Raw genomic sequence first — 21,096 nt, 5'->3', positions numbered from 1 at the left:
TCGGTGCCTTCCGATGGGGTGTTCTCTTTCTTGTGCATACTTCGAGGCGTTTAGTAGCTTCGTGGAGTGGGTAACGAGGGGAGTATCCGGGGTCGATTCGTTGATCCATTACTTAGATGATTTTTTGTGCGTTGGCCCGGGGGGTTCGCCGGTTTGCGGTAACTTGCTTCATGCCCTGCAGGAGGTGGCGAGGGATTTTGGGATCCCTTTGGCGCCGGAAAAAACGGAGGGCCCGGTAGCGACGATTTGTTTCTTGGGAATCGAAATTGACTCGTTGGCAATGGAGTGTCGGCTCCCGGCGGATAAGCTGGGTGCTTTGAGGCTGGAGGTGCGACGGGCTTGTAGAAGGAAGAAAATGTCGCTGAGGGAGCTTCAGTCGCTGCTGGGGAAGTTGAATTTCGCCTGCCGGATTATGCCGATGGGGAGGGTGTTTGGTAGAAGGTTGGCGGCGGCAACGGCGGGAGTGCGGGCGCCGCATCATTTTGTGAGGCTCAAGGAGGAGCACCGAGCTGATCTTCAGGTTTGGGATGACTTCTTGGGCCAGTACAATGGTCGCTCGCTATGGATGGCCCCAGCGCAGGATACGAGTGATCTGAATATTTTCACGGATGCGGCTGGGGCGGGTGGCTTTGGAGCTTACGGGGGAGGTCCGTGGTGCGCAGGTCAATGGCCGGCTAGCTGGGTGTCCAGTGGATTGACGCGGAATCTGGCCCTGCTCGAGCTGTTTCCCATCGTGGTGGCGGCTACCATTTGGGGGGACAGGCTCAGGGATAAGAAGGTCCGTTTTTACTGCGACAACATGGGGGTGGTGCTTGCCATTAATAACATCACGGCGTCCTCTCCTCCGGTAGTTCAATTGTTGCGACATTTAGTGTTGGTGTGTTTGTCGCTGAACGCGTGGGTGGTGGCGGTGCATGTCCCGGGTGTACGGAATTGTGTTGCTGATGCTCTTTCTCGCTCGCAGTGGGACCGGTTTCGGCAATTGGCCCCGGGAGCGGAACGTCTCGGTTTGGCGTGTCCGGATCATCTATGGGATCTGGTATCGGTCCCGTAGAGCAGCTGTTACAAAGGTCTTTGGCGCGCACGACGTGGAGGGCTTATGCTGCTTGTTGGAGGCAGTGGGAGGAGTGGGTAAGAGAGTTGGGTGATGTTAATACGGATAGAGACAGGTTGGTGGCACTTTTGTATTGGTTAGGGGATGCCTGGGAGGGGGGGTTTTCAGTAGCGAAGGTGAACCGGTTTATATCCGCGGTGGCGTTTGGGCTTAAGTTGCGGGGCTTGCGGGATGTATCGAAGGAATTTCTGGTATCGCAGGCTTTGAAGGGGTTGCGCAGAGGTAGGGTGGAGGCGGATAGTAGAAGGCCGGTGTCGTTTGCTTTGCTGGGCTTGTTGGGCGGTTCATTGGCATCGGTATGTCGTTCTTCAGATGAAAGGGATTTGTTTCGGTTGGCTTTCTCGTTGGCGTTCTTCGGAGCATTTAGAATAGGTGAGTTGGTGTCGCCAAGTACTAAACAGGCAGGGGGGCTGAGATCTGGGGAGGTGAGCCTTTTTGCAGATCGGTTGGAGGTATGGTTGCGTAGATCAAAAACTGACCAATTAGGGAAGGGAAAACTGATAGTTTTGTTCGCTCTCCCGGGGTCGGTCATGTGCCCAGTAGAGTGCATGCGGGGTTTTACAAAAAACAGGGGGTCTCCAGATTTGCCTTTGTTACGTCATGGGGACGGGTCGTTCTTGTCCAGGTTTCAGTTTGGAGCTGTTTTTAAAAAATGTTTGACGGCGGTTGGGGTTGCGGCAGGCTCATATTCATCTCATTCCTTCCGGATTGGCGCAGCAACGGAAGCAGGGCGCTGGGGGTTGGATGATGAGGGGGTGAGGCGTATTGGTCGTTGGGAGTCAAAAAGGTTTAAGTCCTATGTCCGCCCCCATATGTTGTAATTTTGTTGTTTATGCTTGCAAATGTTATATGGTGGTGCCTAACTGTGTTTTCCGTTTCAGATTCGCCTCCTTGTCTGGTGTGGTTGATGGGTCATTCGTACGTGCACTGGGGGGCTTTGAGGGCGGACGTCCGCCCGGATGGTCGCCAGTTGCGCATTCCGCGACAGGATGCGGTTGTGCATTGGCTGGGGTTTAGAGGTATGTCGTGGAACAGGGTGTTGGCGGAATTCCAGACATATGTGCGGCTTGATAGGGTTCCGGAGGTTTTAGTGTTGCACGTGGGTGGGAATGACTTAGGAGTCCGCCCTTTTCGTGAGTTGGTGCGGGATATCAAACATGATTTGTTGTGTTTGTGGGTATCTTATCCCAAGTTGGTGGTAGTGTGGTCGGACATAGTCCCAAGGAAGCATTGGCGGTTAGCTAGATCGGTGGAGAGAGTCAATAAGGCTCGGATAAAAGTTAACCGGGCGGTGTCCCGTTTTGTGGCAAAGAACGGGGGCATTTGCGTGAGGCATAGGGATTTGGAGTCAGGATTGGGGAATTTCTGGAGGAGTGACGGGGTTCATCTGACCGAGGTTGGCATTGATATTTGGAGCTTGGCTATAGCAGAAGGCATAGAAAGGGCGGTGGTGGTGTGGAGGAACTCACAGGCTTAAGGTGGTCAAGGCCTGTTTCGCGGTGGCGGGGGGAGTCCTTGAGGCCAGTCAGTACAAAATGGTGGGGGGGTCGCATCGGGGGTATGCGTCCCCCAAAAAAGGTACATGGTTGAAGACTTCATCGGGTGTTATCCCTTTGAAGTGGTCTTCTGGTAGAAGGTATGTCACTTGAAGGCTTCATCGGGTGTTATCCCTTTGAAGTGGACTTCTAGTGGTCGGTATATCACTTGAGGGCTTCAACGGGTGTTATCCCCTTGAAGTGGACTTCTAGTGGTTGGAGCCATCTGCAGAGGTGAACGGTGCTTCCGAGCTGGTTTACGGCTGGAGGTAATTAGTGGTTTGCAGATGGCTAATTCGGTGTGTTCTTGAAAGGAACATCTGAAGGGGCTTCAAGGACTTCCTCTGCTCGGGTTAATGTTAACGTTTAATTGTTATTTATGATTCTGACCCATGTTGGGTCATGTGAATTATTAGGAGGAATTCTCTGGTGGATTCCTAACTAGTTATCCGAATGTTTCGGATTTAAATTGTTTTTATAAAACTGTGAAATTAATAAACGGCTGCTGTGGCCATTTCACATCCAACCTCGGTGTCATGTGTCGTTACTAAATGGGGGTGGGGGATAGTATGGTTTAAGGTTAACACACGACTCTACCTAGGCAGGTCAAGAAGAGGCTGGACGCAGCTGCAGGCTTGAGGGAAGCCGACATGACCGTCCTGGTAGGGAAAGGGTTAATGTTAAGAGGTGAGGGAAAGGTGAAGGAGCTGAAGGAGGGACGGGGAGGAGCTAGGGGGGACGGGGGGGCCGTTACTGCGCTTCCCGCTGTTTCTCGGCATTGAGCCGGAAGCAGCGGGAGGAGTAATACACAAGAAGCAAAGCTCCCACCCTCCCACCCTTGTTTTGTTACTCCTTAGGTCTTCTGTACGTCCGTATATGAGCGTTGTGTTTTATTTTGTGTGTTTATTTAACATGTTTTTCTTTTTTCCGGAGTAGGTTCTGTTGTCATGGCAGCTGGCGGGGGGAGTCCTTGAGGCCAGTCAGTACAAAATGGTGGGGGGGTCGCATCGGGGGTATGCGTCCCCCAAAAAAGGTACATGGTTGAAGACTTCATCGGGTGTTATCCCTTTGAAGTGGTCTTCTGGTAGAAGGTATGTCACTTGAAGGCTTCATCGGGTGTTATCCCTTTGAAGTGGACTTCTAGTGGTCGGTATATCACTTGAGGGCTTCAACGGGTGTTATCCCCTTGAAGTGGACTTCTAGTGGTTGGAGCCATCTGCAGAGGTGAACGGTGCTTCCGAGCTGGTTTACGGCTGGAGGTAATTAGTGGTTTGCAGATGGCTAATTCGGTGTGTTCTTGAAAGGAACATCTGAAGGGGCTTCAAGGACTTCCTCTGCTCGGGTTAATGTTAACGTTTAATTGTTATTTATGATTCTGACCCATGTTGGGTCATGTGAATTATTAGGAGGAATTCTCTGGTGGATTCCTAACTAGTTATCCGAATGTTTCGGATTTAAATTGTTTTTATAAAACTGTGAAATTAATAAACGGCTGCTGTGGCCATTTCACATCCAACCTCGGTGTCATGTGTCGTTACTAAATGGGGGTGGGGGATAGTATGGTTTAAGGTTAACACACGACTCTACCTAGGCAGGTCAAGAATGCAGAACGGCTCCCAATCAAAATATATAAATCCAAACGAGTGGATAACGCTAAGAGCCTCAATCGATAGTGGCAATAAATGTCAAGTACCATATAGAACAGTATAAACGTCATGATAACCACAGGGAGAGCATAAATCCAGCTGCACAACGTAGCATGCAGAGTCAATGCACACAAGTGCATGATACTATATACACATACATACGTCCAGTGGACAGAACCAAAAATAAGAGAGCAGGGATCAAAGCAAGTCGTGTGTTGTGTCAAATAACAGCATCAATGATAATTAAAGTGCTTATCAAGCATTAGTATAGTATAACTAGATATACATCAAAACTGTATATGTGGTGATCAGTGTATCACATAACTGTCAAACCGACAGAAATATCACAAGAAAAAGTATGTTCAGCAGGAACGATTAATTCAGCAAATGTTTTACCAACCCCCTAAATGGTTGTCAATTTTCCATCAAACACTTTATTAACTGCCAAACTACTGGCGTTGTATATGTCGCCAGATGCCCTTGCCCCAAACTGTATGTTGGCAAGACCACCCAGCAAGACCACCCAGCAACTCAGGAGAAGAATTTCTAGACATGTTAGCAGTATTAATATGAAAGAGGACACCTCTATTTCTAGACACGTGAGATCTTTCCATGGGAGTGACTCCAGGGTCCTTCAATTTTGGGGCATTACGCAGTTGAAACTTGGACCTAGGGCCGGTAACTTGGATAGGAGGCTACTGCAGGAGGAGGCACGATGGATACATAGGCTCAGTTCTCTGAGTCCTAATGGCCTAAATGAGGGGTTCACCTTCATGGCTTTTCTGTAGGAGGTACTGAACCCTCTTCTTCTGTTGTCATAAACCTTTTTGCGAAACCTTTTTTGCTGAATTAATCGTTCCTGCTGAACATACTTTTTCTTGTGATATTTCTGTCGGTTTGACAGTTATGTGATACACTGATCACCACATATACAGTTTTGATGTATATCTAGTTATACTATACTAATGCTTGATAAGCACTTTAATTATCATTGATGCTGTTATTTGACACAACACACGACTTGCTTTGATCCCTGCTCTCTTATTTTTGGTTCTGTCCACTGGACGTATGTATGTGTATATAGTATCATGCACTTGTGTGCATTGACTCTGCATGCTACGTTGTGCAGCTGGATTTATGCTCTCCCTGTGGTTATCATGACGTTTATACTGTTCTATATGGTACTTGACATTTATTGCCACTATCGATTGAGGCTCTTAGCGTTATCCACTCGTTTGGATTTATATATTTTGATTGGGAGCCGTTCTGCATTCTTTACTGGCTGCCCTTGTTGTCAGTCTCCTCGTATATTTAGTTCTCTGTATGACTATCACCCGTTTTGACTGGTGTGCGCTTGCGCCCAGCTCTCGTGGTGATTGGATGCCTGACCACGGCGTCCCATTGGCTTGCTGCCATGCCATTCATCTTGGCGTGGGGGCTTGTCATTTGTGATTATCTGATTGGCCCAGAGGAGGGTGTTTGCCGCGACACGTCATGCGGACGTCATATACACGAGCCTTTATAGGGAGCAGTTTTTCAAACGCGCGCTCATTAGCCCCGTGTTATCCCCTGAGGACGCTGCTTCTGCAGCGAAACATGTCGGGGGGGCTAACGCCATCTTAATCCATCATTGACGGTCTAGTCATTGCCTATACCCGTGGGGGACTGTCTCTATGCACGGCAGTCTGCAGCTGCCGAATCAGTCTCTCCCACTGCGTCCAGCGTTGTACTGGGTACATGCACACTGACTCCTTGACACACACTGGCCGTCTCTTGATATAATTTTAACTCTTTAGTGTTGTCTGTCTGTTTGATACATAATAAAATTTATATTTTAACTGACTTTACTGACATTTATCGACTAGTCGACTGGTGGCTGGGAAATTGGGACTCTGTGCCCTGGCACATTTCTCTTCACTGCAATATAATGAGGCCCGTTCCTTTCTCCAAATTAACTTTGGGCAGAGGCTGTGGACAGTACCGGCGGGCTTGCCATCCCCTTTACTTTTTTTTGCTGGACCTCTGACGGGAGTACCAGTGGTGCTGTCTTGGTGGTGTCCCTGCTCAGCACTCTCCCATTTTTATAGGCGTTGTTAATTAAATTGCTGGGTTCCCACAATCATATAGTTTAGAGCGCAGGCTGAGGCCACAAATAGAGGTAAGTTTTAAATTTGCACAATTTATATTTTTTTAGCCACCCAAAGTCTCTCTCTCTCTCTGACAGACCCAGCACGTCCATGCAAACCAGCAGATTAATTTTTATGACAACTGTGCAATGTCTCAGTTCACCTGTGGTGGCACTGCAGGGAAACTGAAATTGTCTACAGATTGCAGCTGATCATTTTGGATTTCTTTTCGCTATTGATTGTCCATTACTACTCCTTCGTTCGATCGTTTGTTAACTCCTTCTACATTTACTGATATTTAACTTTTATGTTGATGATGAAATTCGTCTTCAGTACAGATAAAGAAATGACTGGTCACCCATCTATGTTTTTCTTTATACGTGTGCTCCATGTACAGTAGAATGGTGGTCTCTAACCTGTGTCCGCTCAGTTGTTGTAAGACTATAACCCCCAGCATGTCCTGACGGCCACTTGCTGGGAGGTGTAATTTTACAACAGGTCAAGAGCCACAAATTAGAGGTCTCTGATTTAGACCAGGATCACACACACACTTTTGGTGCAGTCAGTTTTCTTAGCCAATCAAAGAAGTGGGCACAGAAGAAAGGAGATGTTTAAGTCTTTTCTTTATATCTTTCCTTTCTTTTGGATCCACTTCTGGCTTTAGTTAAAAAGAAATGCCATAAAATCTGCATCCAAACTGTGTGTGTGATCCTGGCCTGAAAGAGTACTCAAAAATTGCACCAAACTGCATTATGGTAACCTGAAGATTAGAGACTGTCAGATTACCCTATAGCCAGGAGGTGGCGCTATAGTGTAAAGAATGATGTATTCCCTTTTTCACTAGTAATAATGTACAAACCTCACCAGTAATAATTGAAGCGACCCCTGTCATATGCTCATACATGCAACTGTGTTATAGAAATGATATAATCCAGAATATTCCTGACCCCTACAGTGTTGGGAGATTCATTTTATACAGCAGGCTAAAATATAAAAAATAATGACGGTCCCTATAAATGTAAAGGGGTTTTCTGGTTTAGACAAAAATGCTTGTATGGTTTTAAATACACTACCGTTCAAAAGTTTGGGGTCACCCAGACAATTTTGTGTTTTCCATGAAAACTCACACTTATATTTATCAAATGAGTTGCAAAATGACTAGAAAATATAGTCAAGACATTGACAAGGTTAGAAATAATGATTTTTATTTGAAATAATAATTTTCTCCTTCAAACTTTGCTTTCGTCAAAGAATGCTCCATTTGCAGCAATTACAGCATTGCAGACCTTTGGCATTCTAGCTGTTAATTTGCTGAGGTAATCGAGAGAAATTTCACCCCATGCTTCCAAAATCCCTTTTACCTTGTACAAATCTCCCACTTTACCAGCACCAAAGCAACCCCAGACCATCACATTACCTCCACCATGCTTGACAGATGGCGTCAGGCACTCTTCCAGCATCTTTTCAGTTGTTCTGCATCTCACAAATGTTCTTCTGTGTGATCCAAACACCTCAAACTTCGATTCGTCTGTCCATAACACTTTTTTCCAATCTTCCTCTGTCCAATGTCTGTGTGCTTTTGCCCATATTAATCTTTTGCTTTTATTAGCCAGTCTCAGATATGGCTTTTTCTTTGCCACTCTGCCCTGAAGGCCAGCATCCCGGAGTCGCCTCTTCACTGTAGACGTTGACACTGGCATTTTGCGGGTACTATTTAATGAAGCTGCCAGTTGAGGACCTGTGAGGCGTCTATTTCTCAAACTAGAGACTCTAATGTACTTGTCTTGTTGCTCCCACTACTCTTTCTACTCTGGTTAGAGCCTGTGTGTGCTGTCCTCTGAAGGGAGTAGTACACACCGTTGTAGGAAATCTTCAGTTTCTTGGCAATTTCTCGCATGGAGTAGCCTTCATTTCTAAGAACAAGAATAGACTGTCGAGTTTCACATGAAAGCTCTCTTTTTCTAGCCATTTTGACAGTTTAATCGAACCCACAAATGTAATGCTCCAGATTCTCAACTAGCTCAAAGGAAGGTCAGTTTTATAGCTCCTCTAAACAGCAAAACTGTTTACAGCGGTGCTAACATAATTGCACAAGGGTTTTCAAGTGTTTTCTAATCATCCATTAGCCTTCTAACACAGTTAGCAAACACAATGTACCATTAGAACACTGGAGTGATGGTTGCTGGAAATGGGCCTCTATACACCTATGTAGATATTGCATTAAAAACCAGACGTTTGCAGCTAGAATAGTCGCATTAACAATGTATAGAGTGTATTTTTGATTAATTTAATGTTATCTTCATTGAAAAAAACTGTGCTTTTCTTTCAAAAATAAGGAAATTTCTAAGTGACCCTAAACTTTTGAACGGTAGTGTATGTAGAATTTTTTTTTATAATATACTTAATTCCTCTTTTCCCCACATTTCTGGCGCCGGTCATCTCTGTTTATAGGTGAACATGGTGACATGACGTTCATAGTGATGTCATGTTATGGGACAGTTGATGACAATTGCTCCCTGATATTTCATCCATGATGGCGTCACAAGGTGGTCCTTATGTAGGTCGCAGTGGGCATCCTTATGCTATAATGAGGTCTAGTGACGTCATTGCCTACATGTTCCAACAATGTACTTTTTCCATTAGTTTTAATTTTCTAATTGCACTTTATTTCTTTAAGCCCTTCTGGACTGAGCCTGTTTTGGCCTTGAGGACGAAGCCAATTTTTTCAATTCTGACATGTGTTACCTTATGTAGTAATAACTTGGGAATGCTTTTACCTATCCAAGTGATTCTGAGATTGTTTTCTCGTGACATATTGTACTTTATGTTGGTAAAAAAAATTTGGTCGATAAATTGAATATTTATGTGTGAAAAACACCAACATTTTGAAAAAAATTTGCAAAAATTTGCATTTTTCTAAACTTAAATGTATCTGCTTGTAAAACAGATAGTAATACCACACAAAATAGTTACTATTTCATATATCCCATATGTCTACTTTATGTTTGCATCGTTTTTTGAACATCCTTTTATTTTTCTAGGACGTTACAAGGCTTAGAACTTTAGCAGCAATTTCTCATATTTTCAAGAAAATTTCAAACGCTCATTTTTTCAGGGACCAGTTCAGTTCTGAAGTGGCTTTGAGGGCCTTATATATTAGAAAGTCTTCATTAATCACCCCATTTTGAAAACTGCACCCCTCAAAGTATCCAAAACAGCATTCAGAAAGTGTTTTAACCCCATAAGCGTTTCTCAGGAATTAAAGCAAACTAGAGGTGAAATGTACAAATTTTATTTCTTTTTGCCAAAATTCATTTGAAATACAGTTTTTGAAGAGCTCTTGTGGTGCCAAAACAGTAAAAAACAAAACAAAAGTGACCCCATTTCGGAAACTACACCCCTCAAGGAATTTATCTAGGGGTATTGTTAGCATTTTGACCCACATTTTTTATGCTAAATGTATTCGAATTAGTCTGTGAAGATGAAAATCTACTTTATTTCTGAAAAAACGTAGAGATTTTTAATTTTCACAAGGAATAAAGGAGAAATAACACCCCAGCATTTGTAAAGCAATTTCTCCCGATTATGGCAATATCCCATATGTGGTAATAAACTGATGTTTGGACACACAGCAGGGCTCAGAAGAAAAGGAGCGTCATTTGGACTTTGGAGTGCTGATTTTGCTGGATTCGTTTTCAGTGCCATGTCGCATTTGCAATAAACTGGAGGGACCAAAACTGTGGAAACCACCCAAATGTGACCCCATTTGGGAAACTACACCACTTAAGGAATCTATCTATGGGTATAGTGAGCATTTTGACCCCACAGGTCTTTTGCAGAATTTATTAGAATTAGGCCGTGAAAATGAATATCAACAATTATTCCCATTAAAATGTTGAATTTTTAAATTTTCACAAAGAATAAAGGAGGAAAAAGCCGCCCAACATTTGTAAAGCAATTTCTCCCGAGTACGGTTATACCACACGTGTGGTCATAAATGTTTTTTTATTAGAAATTAATTAACCCTTTCTTGACTGATCCATTTTTTGCTTATTTACGTTTATAAACTCCCCGCCTTTCAAGAGCCATAACGTTTGAGGGCTTATTTCCTGCGGGACCAACTGTAGTTTTTATTGGTACAATTTTTTGGTACGTACAACTTTTTAGGACCTTTTATTATCATTTTTTTTTAGCTAAGGTGACCAAAAAACTGTCATTTTGGCGTTTTAAGTTCTTTATTATTTACGTTGTTCACCGTGCGAGTTAAATAACGGTATATTGTAATATTTCAGACTTTTATGGACACAGCGATACTAATTTTGTGTATTTTTTTATTTTTTACATTGCTTTAGTGAAAAAATTGGGAAAAGGATTTTCTTTTGGACTTTAAATATTTATTTAATTTTTTTCATTAATAACTTTTATTTACTTTTCTTTTACACATTTTATTAGTCCTCATAGGGGACTCGAACCAGCGATCATTAGATTGCTGGTACAATACACTGCAATACTAATGTATTGCAGCATGTTGTCATTTTTACAGGCTCCTGTAAAAGCACGATCGTTGTTCCTGTCAGTTAGTCCCGGGTGTCAGCTGTAATACACAGCTGACACCTGCAACGTATGGCACGGGCTCAGCGCGTGATACGCTCCATACATCCCCCCGTACACCACAACATGCTATTAAGTCGTGGTGCACGAAGGGGTTAATGCGCAACGGGCGGTGCGGAGTGAAAAACAAAATTTTCCACTGATATGCAATATGTTGTGCTCAGTTTGTGCCACTGAAGGCAATTACCTCATAAAAGGCCAGATCTGTTGATGTAAACTGCTGTTTGGTCACACTGTAGGGCTCAGAAGGGAGGGAAAGCCATTTGGCTTTTGGGGCGCAGATGTAGTTGGTAGTAGTTTGGTGTTTTGCTGGTATTTCAGTTTATAATGTGGGGGCATATGTAATCTGTGCAGAATACATCAGGGCATAATAAGAGGATATAATAATGGGGTAGATAAATAATAATCCACAGATATGTGGCCGGTGTCGCAGTGATAAATGGGGCCAGATCTTATCCGCTTTTGGAACACTCTGCACATTTTGCATCGCCATATTCTGAGACCCAGAACTTCTATATTTTTTCTCCACCGGAGCTGTGTGAGGGCTTATTTGTTGCGGGACAATCTGTAATTTTCATTGGTACCATTTTGGGGTACATGCGATTTTTTTTGATCACTTTTGATTAAATTTTTGGACAAGCCAGGTGACCAAAAACCAGCAATTCTGACAATGTTTTTAATTCCTTTTTTTTACGGCGTTCACCCTGGGCTATAAATGACCATTATATTTTATTCTGTGGGTCGATATGATTACGGTGATACCATATTTATATAGTTTTTTTATGTTTTGCAGCGTTTGCGCAATAAAATCACTTTTTTATAAAATAATTTATTTTTTGTGTCACCATATTCTGAAAGCCGTAACTTTTTTATTTTCAGTCAAAAAAGCTGTGTAAGGTCTTGTTTTTTTGCGGGATGAGTTGTAGTTTTTATTGGTACTATTTTGGGGTACATGTGACTTTTTGATCACTTTTTATTGTATATTTTGGGAGGCGTGGTGACCAAAAAATAGTGATTCTTGCATTGTTTTTTTACTTATTTTTTTGCGGTCTTCACCGTGCAGGAAAAATAATATTATAGTTTTATAGATGGGGTCGTTACGAACGCGGTGATAACATATATGTGTACTTTTTTAACGTGTTCATTTTTTTCCTATAATAAAAGACTTATAGGAAAAAAAGGCAGTGTTTGTTTATGTCACTTATAACTTTTATTTTTAAACTTTTATAAAACATTTTTATTAGATTTTTGTAACTTTTTTTTACTTGTCCCACTAGGGGACTATTAGGGCATGTTCAGACGTGGCGGAATTGCTGTTGAATTCTGCAGCGGCCGTTTTTTTCATTTCTTTCTATACATTTTTACGAAAGTTAGTTCAGACGTTGCAGAAAATAACTGTGCGGAAATCAGGCTGCGGTGCAGATTTTTCCCTCCGCAGCATTCTCTTTCCATTGCGGAATTTCACTACAGATTTCATCCTTTGCAATGCAAAAACTGAAATCTGTGGCAAGTCCGCTCTGATATCTGCAACGTCTGAATTACCTGTCAAAAATGCAAATGTTGGTGCAGATTCGTTGCGTAATTGCCCCAAATCTGCACCAAAATTTGCAGCGGAAAAACTCTGCCACGTCTGAACGTGTCCTTAGACTTGCAGCTCTGATCGCTGCTAGAACACATTACACTACCTACGTAGTGTAATGTATTCTAACTGTCATTGTGACGTGACAGTCACTCTGACAGGAAGCCTGTGAGGACCAGCCGGAGGCTGGTCCTCATAGGCTTCTGTACATGGCAGCCCGGAAGCCATTGTCTGGCGTCCGGTTGCCATGGGTACCATCGCCAGCCCCCGTGATTTCACGTGGGGGCTGCTGATCTGTGCTAAACTCCTTAAATGCGGCGATCGCAATCGACCACCACATAGAAGTAGTTAACTGCCGAAATCAGCGACGATGAGCCGCTGATCGGCAACAGGGAATGCAGGGCAGACACCCCGCACAGTTAACCGCCGCTGCGGTGTAGCGCTGTGAGGCGGCTAACTGTCAAAGTACAGACGTAACTGCACATCAAGGTGCGGGAAGGGGTTAAAGAGGCTCTGTCACCAGATGATCAAATACCTATCTCCTATTGCATGTGATCGGCGCTGCAATGTAGATAACAGTAAAGTATTTTTTTTTTTTTTTTAAACGATAATTTTTGGCCAAGTAATGAGCAATTTTAGATTTATGCAAATGAGCCTTTCTAATGGACAACTGGGCGTGTTTTCTCTTATTTGCAACTGGGCGTGTATTGTGTTTGTAACATCTGGGCGTGTTTACTTGTTTTACTAGCTGGGCGTTGTGAATAGAAGTGTATGATGCTGACGAATCAGCATCATCCTCTTCTCTTCGTTACCACCCAGCTTCTGGCAGTGCACAGACACACAGCGTGTCCTCGCGAGATCACGCTGTGACGTCACTTCCTCCCACAGGAACTTCATCGCGTCGGACGAGCGAGGACACGCTGTGTGTCTGTGAACTGCCAGAAGCTGGGTGGTAACGTTGAGAAGTGAATGATGCTGATTCGTCAGCATCATACACTTCTATTCACAACGCCCAGCTAGTAAAACAAGTAAACACGCCCAGATGTTACAAACACAAGACACACCCAGTTGGAAATAAGAGAAAACACGCCCAGTTGTCCATTAGAAAAGCTAATTTGCATAAATATAAAATTGCTCATAACTTGGCCAAAAATGATAGTTTTAAAAAAAAACAAAACAACGTTACTGTTATCTACATTGCAGCGCCGATCACATTCAATAGGAGATAGGGATTTGATCATCTGGTGACAGAGCCTCTTTAAAGAGGCTCTGTCACCAGATTTTGCAACCCCTATCTGCTATTGCAGCAGATAGGCGCTGCAATCTAGATTACAGTAACGTTTTTATTTTTAAAAAACGAGCATTTTTGGCCAAGTTATGACAATTTTTGTATTTATGCAAATGAGGCTTGCAAAAGTCCAACTGGGCGTGTTTAAAGTAAAAGTCCAACTGGGCGTGTATTATGTGCGTACATCGGGGCGTGTTTACTTCTTTTACTAGCTGGACCTGGGGCAGGAAGTGAGTGACGTCACAGTGTGATCTCTCGAGAACACGCTGTGTGTCTGCACTGCCAGAAGCTGGGCGTTCTGAAGAGAAGTGGATGATACTTCTCGTCAGAACGCCCAGCTAGTAAAAGAAGTAAACATGCCCAGATGTAACACACACAATACACGCCCAGTTGTACTTTTGCAAGCCTCATTTGCATAAATACAAAAATGGTCATAACTTGGCCAAAAATGCTAGTTTTTTTAAAAATAAAAACGTTACTGTTATCTACATTGCAGCGCCGATCTGCTGCAATAGCAGATAGGGGTTGCAAAATCTGGTGACAGAGCCTCTTTAAGCACTCTTTCCTTTCAATGGGAATTTTCATTCACAATGGGTGTACCTGTTATGATGCCAATTTTCATAAATAAGGGCACCTGTGTTGCCTCTTCCTGCAGCTGCTATTTTGCAGACACTGGGTAGTGACATGCAAAGCTGAATCAAAGTTGGTGGGATCCCCTGGGCGTACAAACCAAGGAGTTAGACCCATCCCCTTTGCTACAGGGTGTTCAGGGGGTGTTCCTCCATCAGAGGTAGAGATGAACGAGAGTCCAAACGGAAATGATCGCTTCCGTCAGAATTACCTATGATTTCAATGGTAATTCTTTTGTTTGGATTCCGTTTTCCTCTGTTCGCTAGGTGGTTTTAGTTTTTTTAATAGAAGCAAAAGTGCAGTCTGCATCACTTTTGCTTCCGTGAAAAAAAACGGAAACCTAGCGAACGGAGGCAAACGAAATCCAACTGAAACAAAAGAATTACCATTGAAATCATAGGTAATTCTAACGGAAGCGATGCTTTCCTTTTGGACTCTCGTTCGTCTCTTCCACAGACGGAAGACAGCTAAACGGAACGCAGCTTACGGGTCTGTGAAAACAGCCTAATGTAACTTTATTTATGTGTGTTTTTATTTTGTGAGGGGAAGCCATCTTTATTAGCATCTGTGTATGTGTCTCTTCACGATGCATACACAGGTGCCATACGGCATACCCATAGCATAGGAGACTAGGGACCGGAGCCGACCCTATCTCCTATGCTGGTGCCCTTACTGTGTACTGCGCATGCTCTGTGGCATGCGCAGTACACAGTGACCCTCGATTCAAGAGGGAAGGGCGCCATTTTATTGAAGAGCGGCCCCACCTTCTGTGAAGGAACAGCGGTGCTTGTACGCAGCTGCTCCCTTTAGTCAGTCCCCGATCCTACTGTGAATCGCCGTCTAACTAGCGATTCAAAGAAAGAGCAAGGAATGAAGGAGCAGCGGCGTACTAGCACCGCTGATACTGCAAAGCAGCTGATGGGCTGGGGTGTCGGGGGTCAGACCCCCACCAATCAGATATTGCCTCAATCCTCGACCATCACTACAGATGGTCTGGTATTGGATCGTACCCGGCCCTTCCCGATATCCCTGGAGCCGGTGGATACCAGGGTAATAATGGGGGGGGTTAGTTATAGCCTTTTTAATAGCTAATAATAAGCACCGCCTTAATAATGGACGTCGTCAAACAGACAACTGCCATTACTAAGGTGCTAATAAAGTATTAAAAAAAAGACATAAGAAAATATTTTTTTATTGAAATAAAAACTCCCCCACACAATCCTCGCTAACCATTTTATTTAACCCCTTAACGCTCCAGGACATACTATTATGTCATGGTAAGTGCATCGTTCGCGCTCCATGACATAATAGTATGTCATGGAGTAAACACGGCGCCGTTCGCGCGGGGCGCCTTCATGAGCTGTGATAGCTGCTGTTTCCGACAGCAGACTATCACTGCTCAATGTGCCGGGACCGATCGCGGAGCTCCCCCGCCGATTAACCCCTCAGAAGCCGCGTTCAATAGCGATCGCGGCTTCTTAGGGGTTAATCCGCCATCGCCGGCCTGCTACACGATAGCGGCCGGCGATGGTCACTATGGCAACCGGACACCAAACAATGGCGTCCGGCTATGCCATCGACGGAAGCCTAGTGGGTCCTGATAACGTCAGGACCCACTATGCTTGCTGTCAGTGAGTAGCTGACAGTTCTAATACACTGCACTACGCATGTAGTGCAGTGTATTAGAATAGCGATCAGGGCCTCCTGCCCTCAAGTCCCCTAGTGGGACAAAGTAATACAGTAAAAAAAAAGTTAAAAAAAGATGTGTAAAAATAAGAAAATAAAAGTTTTAAAAGTATTAAAAGTAAAAATCCCCCCTTTTCCCTTATCAGTCCTTTATTATTAATAAAAATATATAAACAAACAAACTATACATAATTGGTATCGCCGCGTCCGTAACGGCCTGAACTACAAAATTATTTTGTTATTTATCCCGCACGGTGAACGCCGTAAAAGAAAATAATAATAAACCGTACCAGATTCACAATTGTTTGGTCTCTTCACCTCCCAAAAAATGGAATAAAAAGAGATCAAAAAGTCGCATGTACCGAAAAATGGTACTGATCGAAACTACAGTTCGTTACGCAAAAAATAAGTCCTCGCACGGCTTTATTGATTGAAAAATAAAAACGTTCTGGCTCTTAGAATAAGGTAACACAAAAAGTGAATGATTGTTTACAAAACGTATTTTATTGTGCAAACGCCATAAGACATAAAAAAAAACTATAAACATCTGGTATCGCCGTAATCGTATCGCCCCGCAGAATAAAGTGAATATGTCATTTATAGCGCACGGTGCACGCAGTAAAAAAAATAGAATAAAAAACAATAGTCGAATTGCTGTTTTTTAGTCACCACGCCACCTAAAAATAGAATAAAAACTGATCAAAAAGCTGCATGCATGACATGAAAACTGCAATGGATTCCTCAAGGGGCTCTAGTTTCCAAATTGGGGTCACTTTTGGGGGGTTTCCAATGTTTTGGCACCACAAGACCTCTTCAAACCGGACATGGTGCCTAATAAAAAAGAGGGCTCAAAATCCACTAGGTGCTCCTTTGCTTCGGAGGCCGGTGCTTCAGTCCATTACCGCACTAGGGCCACATGTGGAATATTTCTCAAAACTGCAGAATCTGGGCAATAAGTATTGAGTTGCGTTTCTCTGATAAATCCAATTGTGTTATAAAAAAAATGGTATAAAGAGGATTTTCTGACAAAAAATAAAAAGTAAATTTCATCTCTACTTTGCTCTAAATTTCAGTGAAACACCTAAAGGGTTCATAAACTTTCTAAATGCTGTTGTGAATACTTTGAGGGGTCTAGTTTCTAAAATGGGGTGTTTGATAGGGGTTTCTAATATATGGGCCCCTCAAAGCAACTTCAGAACTGAACTGGAACCTAAAAAAATAAATAAATGAGGCAATACTTCGCTTCTTACATTATACTGATAATGAGCTGTGCCCACCCCGAGAAGGCCCCAGTTTTGACCGTTTGTATAAACGGAGACCCCTATTAGACCGTTTCAGTGCCCGGTTTTCCCCAGCATACACCCCCGAGAAGTGTATTTCTATTGATGAGTCCCTGGTACATTTTAAAGGGAGGGTTCAATTCCGCCAGTACCTGCCGGGTAAGAGGGCAAGGTATGGCGTGAAGATGTATAAGCTGTGCGAGTGTGCATCAGGGTATACCTACAGATTTAGGATATATGAAGGAAAGGCCACCCCCAAACCAGACTGCATTCTGGACTACAATAGGTACATGGGAGGGATGGACTTGTCAAATCAAGTCCTGAAGCCCTACAGCGCCATGCGGTGTGGTATAAGAAGCTGGCCGTGCACATCATACAGATGGCTTTGTACAATGCGTACGTGCTACGTCGATGTGCAGGCCAGAGGGGAACTTTCCTGGAATTTCAAGATCTAATCTTTAGGGATCAGGAAGGGGGGGCACCCAGTACTTCTGGAAGCGAGGCCACACGCATCGTACCAGGGCAACACTTTCCAGGAGAAGTTCCCCAAACCGGTGGAAAGGGAAAGAGTCAAAAGAGGTGCAGAGTCTGCTATAAGAGGGGGATAAGGAAGAACACAATATACCAATGTGACACGTGTCCCGAAAAACCAGGGCTCTGAATAAAAGATTGTTTTAAAATGTATCATACATCCCTTGATTTTTAATTTACCCTGATGCACTCCGCACAGCTTACCCCCTTCATCTTTCCCTTCTGAGCCCTGCCGTATGCCCAGGCAGCAGATAACAGCCACATATAGGGTATTGCCGTACCCAGGAGAACCCACATTACAATTTAAGGGGTGTATATCTCCGGTGGCGCATGCTGGGCACACTATATTGGACACTGAAATGGCATATATATATATATATAAAATTGAAAATCTCACTCTGCCCCATCTGCTGCGCATTATCTTTTACACAGTACCTGTGGGGTCAAAATGCTCACTACACCTCTAGATGAATGTCTTAAGGGGTGTAGTTTTTAAAATGGGGTCACTTCTCGGGGGTTTCAACTGTACTGGTAGCTCAGGGGCTTCTGCATACATGACTTAGCACCAGAAAAGCTCCAGTACGCCAAATGGTGGTCCTTTCCTTCTGAGCCCTCCCATGGGCCCAAACGGCCGTTTATCACCACAAATGGGGTATTGCCGCACTAAGGACAAATTGGGCAACAAAATGGGGTATGTTGTTCCTTGTGAAAATAAGAAATTTTGATCAAAAATGAAATCTTATTGGAAAAAATATCATTTTTTTCATTTCACAGCCCAATTCAAATAGGTGCTGTGAAAAAACTGTGCGGTCAAAATGATAACAAAAACCATAAATAAATTCCTTGAGGGGTGTAGTTTCCAAAATGGGGTCACTTCTGGTGGGTTTCCATTGCTTTGATACCTCTGGGGCTCTGCAAATGCGACATGGCACCCGAAAACCAATCCAGCAAAATCTGGACTCCAACAAACACATAGCGCTCCTTTCCTTCTGAGCCCTCCCATGGGCCCAAACGGCAGTTTATCACCACAAATGGGGTATTGCCGCACTAAGGACAAATTGGGCAACAAAATGGGGTATGTTGTTCCCTGTGAAAATAAGAAATTTTGATCAAAAATGACATCTTATTGGAAAAAATATCATTTTTTTCATTTCACAGCCCAATTCAAATAGGTGCTGTGAAAAAACTGTGCGGTCAAAATGATAACAAAAACCATAAATGAATTCCTTGAGGGGTGTAATTTCCAAAATGGGGTCACTTCTGGTGGGTTTCCATTGTTTTGATACCTCAACACCTCTTCAAACCTGGCATGCTGCCTAAAATATATTCTAATAAAAAAAGAGGCCTCAAAATGCACTAGGTAGTATTTCTCTGGTAAAACCTTCTCTGTTACAGAAATTTTTTTAATAAAATTGAAATTCAGCAGAAAAAATGAAATTTGCAAATTTCATTTCCACTTTGCTGTAATTCCTGTGAAATGCCTGAAGGGTTAAAAAACTTTCTATATGCTGTTTTGAATACTTTGAGGGGTCTAGTTTTTAAAATGGGGTGTTTTATGGGGGTTTCTAATACATAGGCCCCTCAAATCCACTTCAGAACTGAACTGGTACCTTCAAAAAAAGGCTTTTGAAATTTTCTTAAGAATATGAGAAATTGCTGTTTATGTTCTAAGCCTTGTAACGTCCAAGAAAAATAAAATAAAGTTCAAAAAACGATGCCAATCTAAAGTAGACATATGGGAAATGTGAACTAGTAACTATTTTGGGTGGTATAACCGTCTGTTTTTCAAGCAGATGCATTTAAATTCTGAAAAATGCTATTTTTTGTAAATTTTCTCTAAATTTTGCAATTTTTCACAAATAAAGACTGAATATATCGACCAAATTTTACCACGAACATGAAGCCCAAAGTGTCACGAGAAAACAATCTCAAAATCGCTTGGATAGGTTTAAGCATTCCGACGTTATTACCACATAAAGTGAAATATGTCAGATTTGAAAAATGGGCTCTGAGCCTTAAGGCCCAAACTAGGCTGCGTCCTTAAAGGCATGGTGTTGCCAGAAAAACATGTTTTTTTTAATTAAACATTTAGTGTGTGGGTGATTAAACATTGTTCAAATTTTTTTTATTTTTTTCACGAGTCAGGAAATATTATAAATTATTTCTAATTTATAATACTACCCATTTTTGGTCACTAGATGGAGCTATTTCCCAAAATTGCAGCATTGCAACATTGGGTTAAAAGCCCTCGCTCTAGTGAGCTCTCAGCATCCCCCCCTCCTTTATCCTGGCTAGTGCCGGGATAAACGAGGGGTTTGAACGGTGTAACCTCCTACACTGTGTGTCGCCATTTTTTGAGCTAACACACAGCGTAGTAGGTTTACATACAGTAGTAAACTCACACAAACACGAACATACATTGAAATCTCTTACCTGCTCCTGCCGCCGCGGCTCCCTCCGGCCCGTCCGCTCCGTTTGCTGCCGCTGGTCCAAGTGCACAAATCCGGAAGCCGCGACCGGAAGTAGTAATATTACTGTCCGGCCGCGACTTCCGGTCCACAGGAAAATGGCGCCGGACGGCGCCAATTTCGAATTGGACTGTGTGGGAGCGGCGCATGCGCTGTTCCCACACAGACGCCGTACACTGAAGTCAATGGGACGGGAGCCGTTCGCAGTCCCTATGGGACTGTGGCTGCCGTATTCCATGTCTGTATGTGTCGTTAATCGACACAGACAGAAATGGAACAAAAAATGGCAGCCCCCATAGGGAAGAAAAAGTGTAAAAATAAGAAAAAGTAAAACACAAACACACAAATGAATATAAACGTTTTTAATAAAGCACTAACATCTTTAACATATAAAAAAATAATTTGTGATGACACTGTTCCTTTAAGGGGTTAAAAAACAAAAAAAAAACGAATTGTAGATCATCGAAGTAGTCCAACGAATCTACGACGTAGTCCAAACAGTCCAGCAGATACTGCAAAACAAAAAAATTAAGTTAGTAATATGAAAAATAAAAATACTTATACTCACCTACAGCGACATCTGTCTTCTCCCCTGTGAGGCA

Source organism: Rhinoderma darwinii, chromosome 4, assembly GCF_050947455.1.
Source record: "Rhinoderma darwinii isolate aRhiDar2 chromosome 4, aRhiDar2.hap1, whole genome shotgun sequence".
Classification (NCBI taxonomy): Eukaryota; Metazoa; Chordata; class Amphibia; order Anura; family Rhinodermatidae; genus Rhinoderma; species Rhinoderma darwinii.
This window is presented reverse-complemented; position numbering follows the sequence as displayed.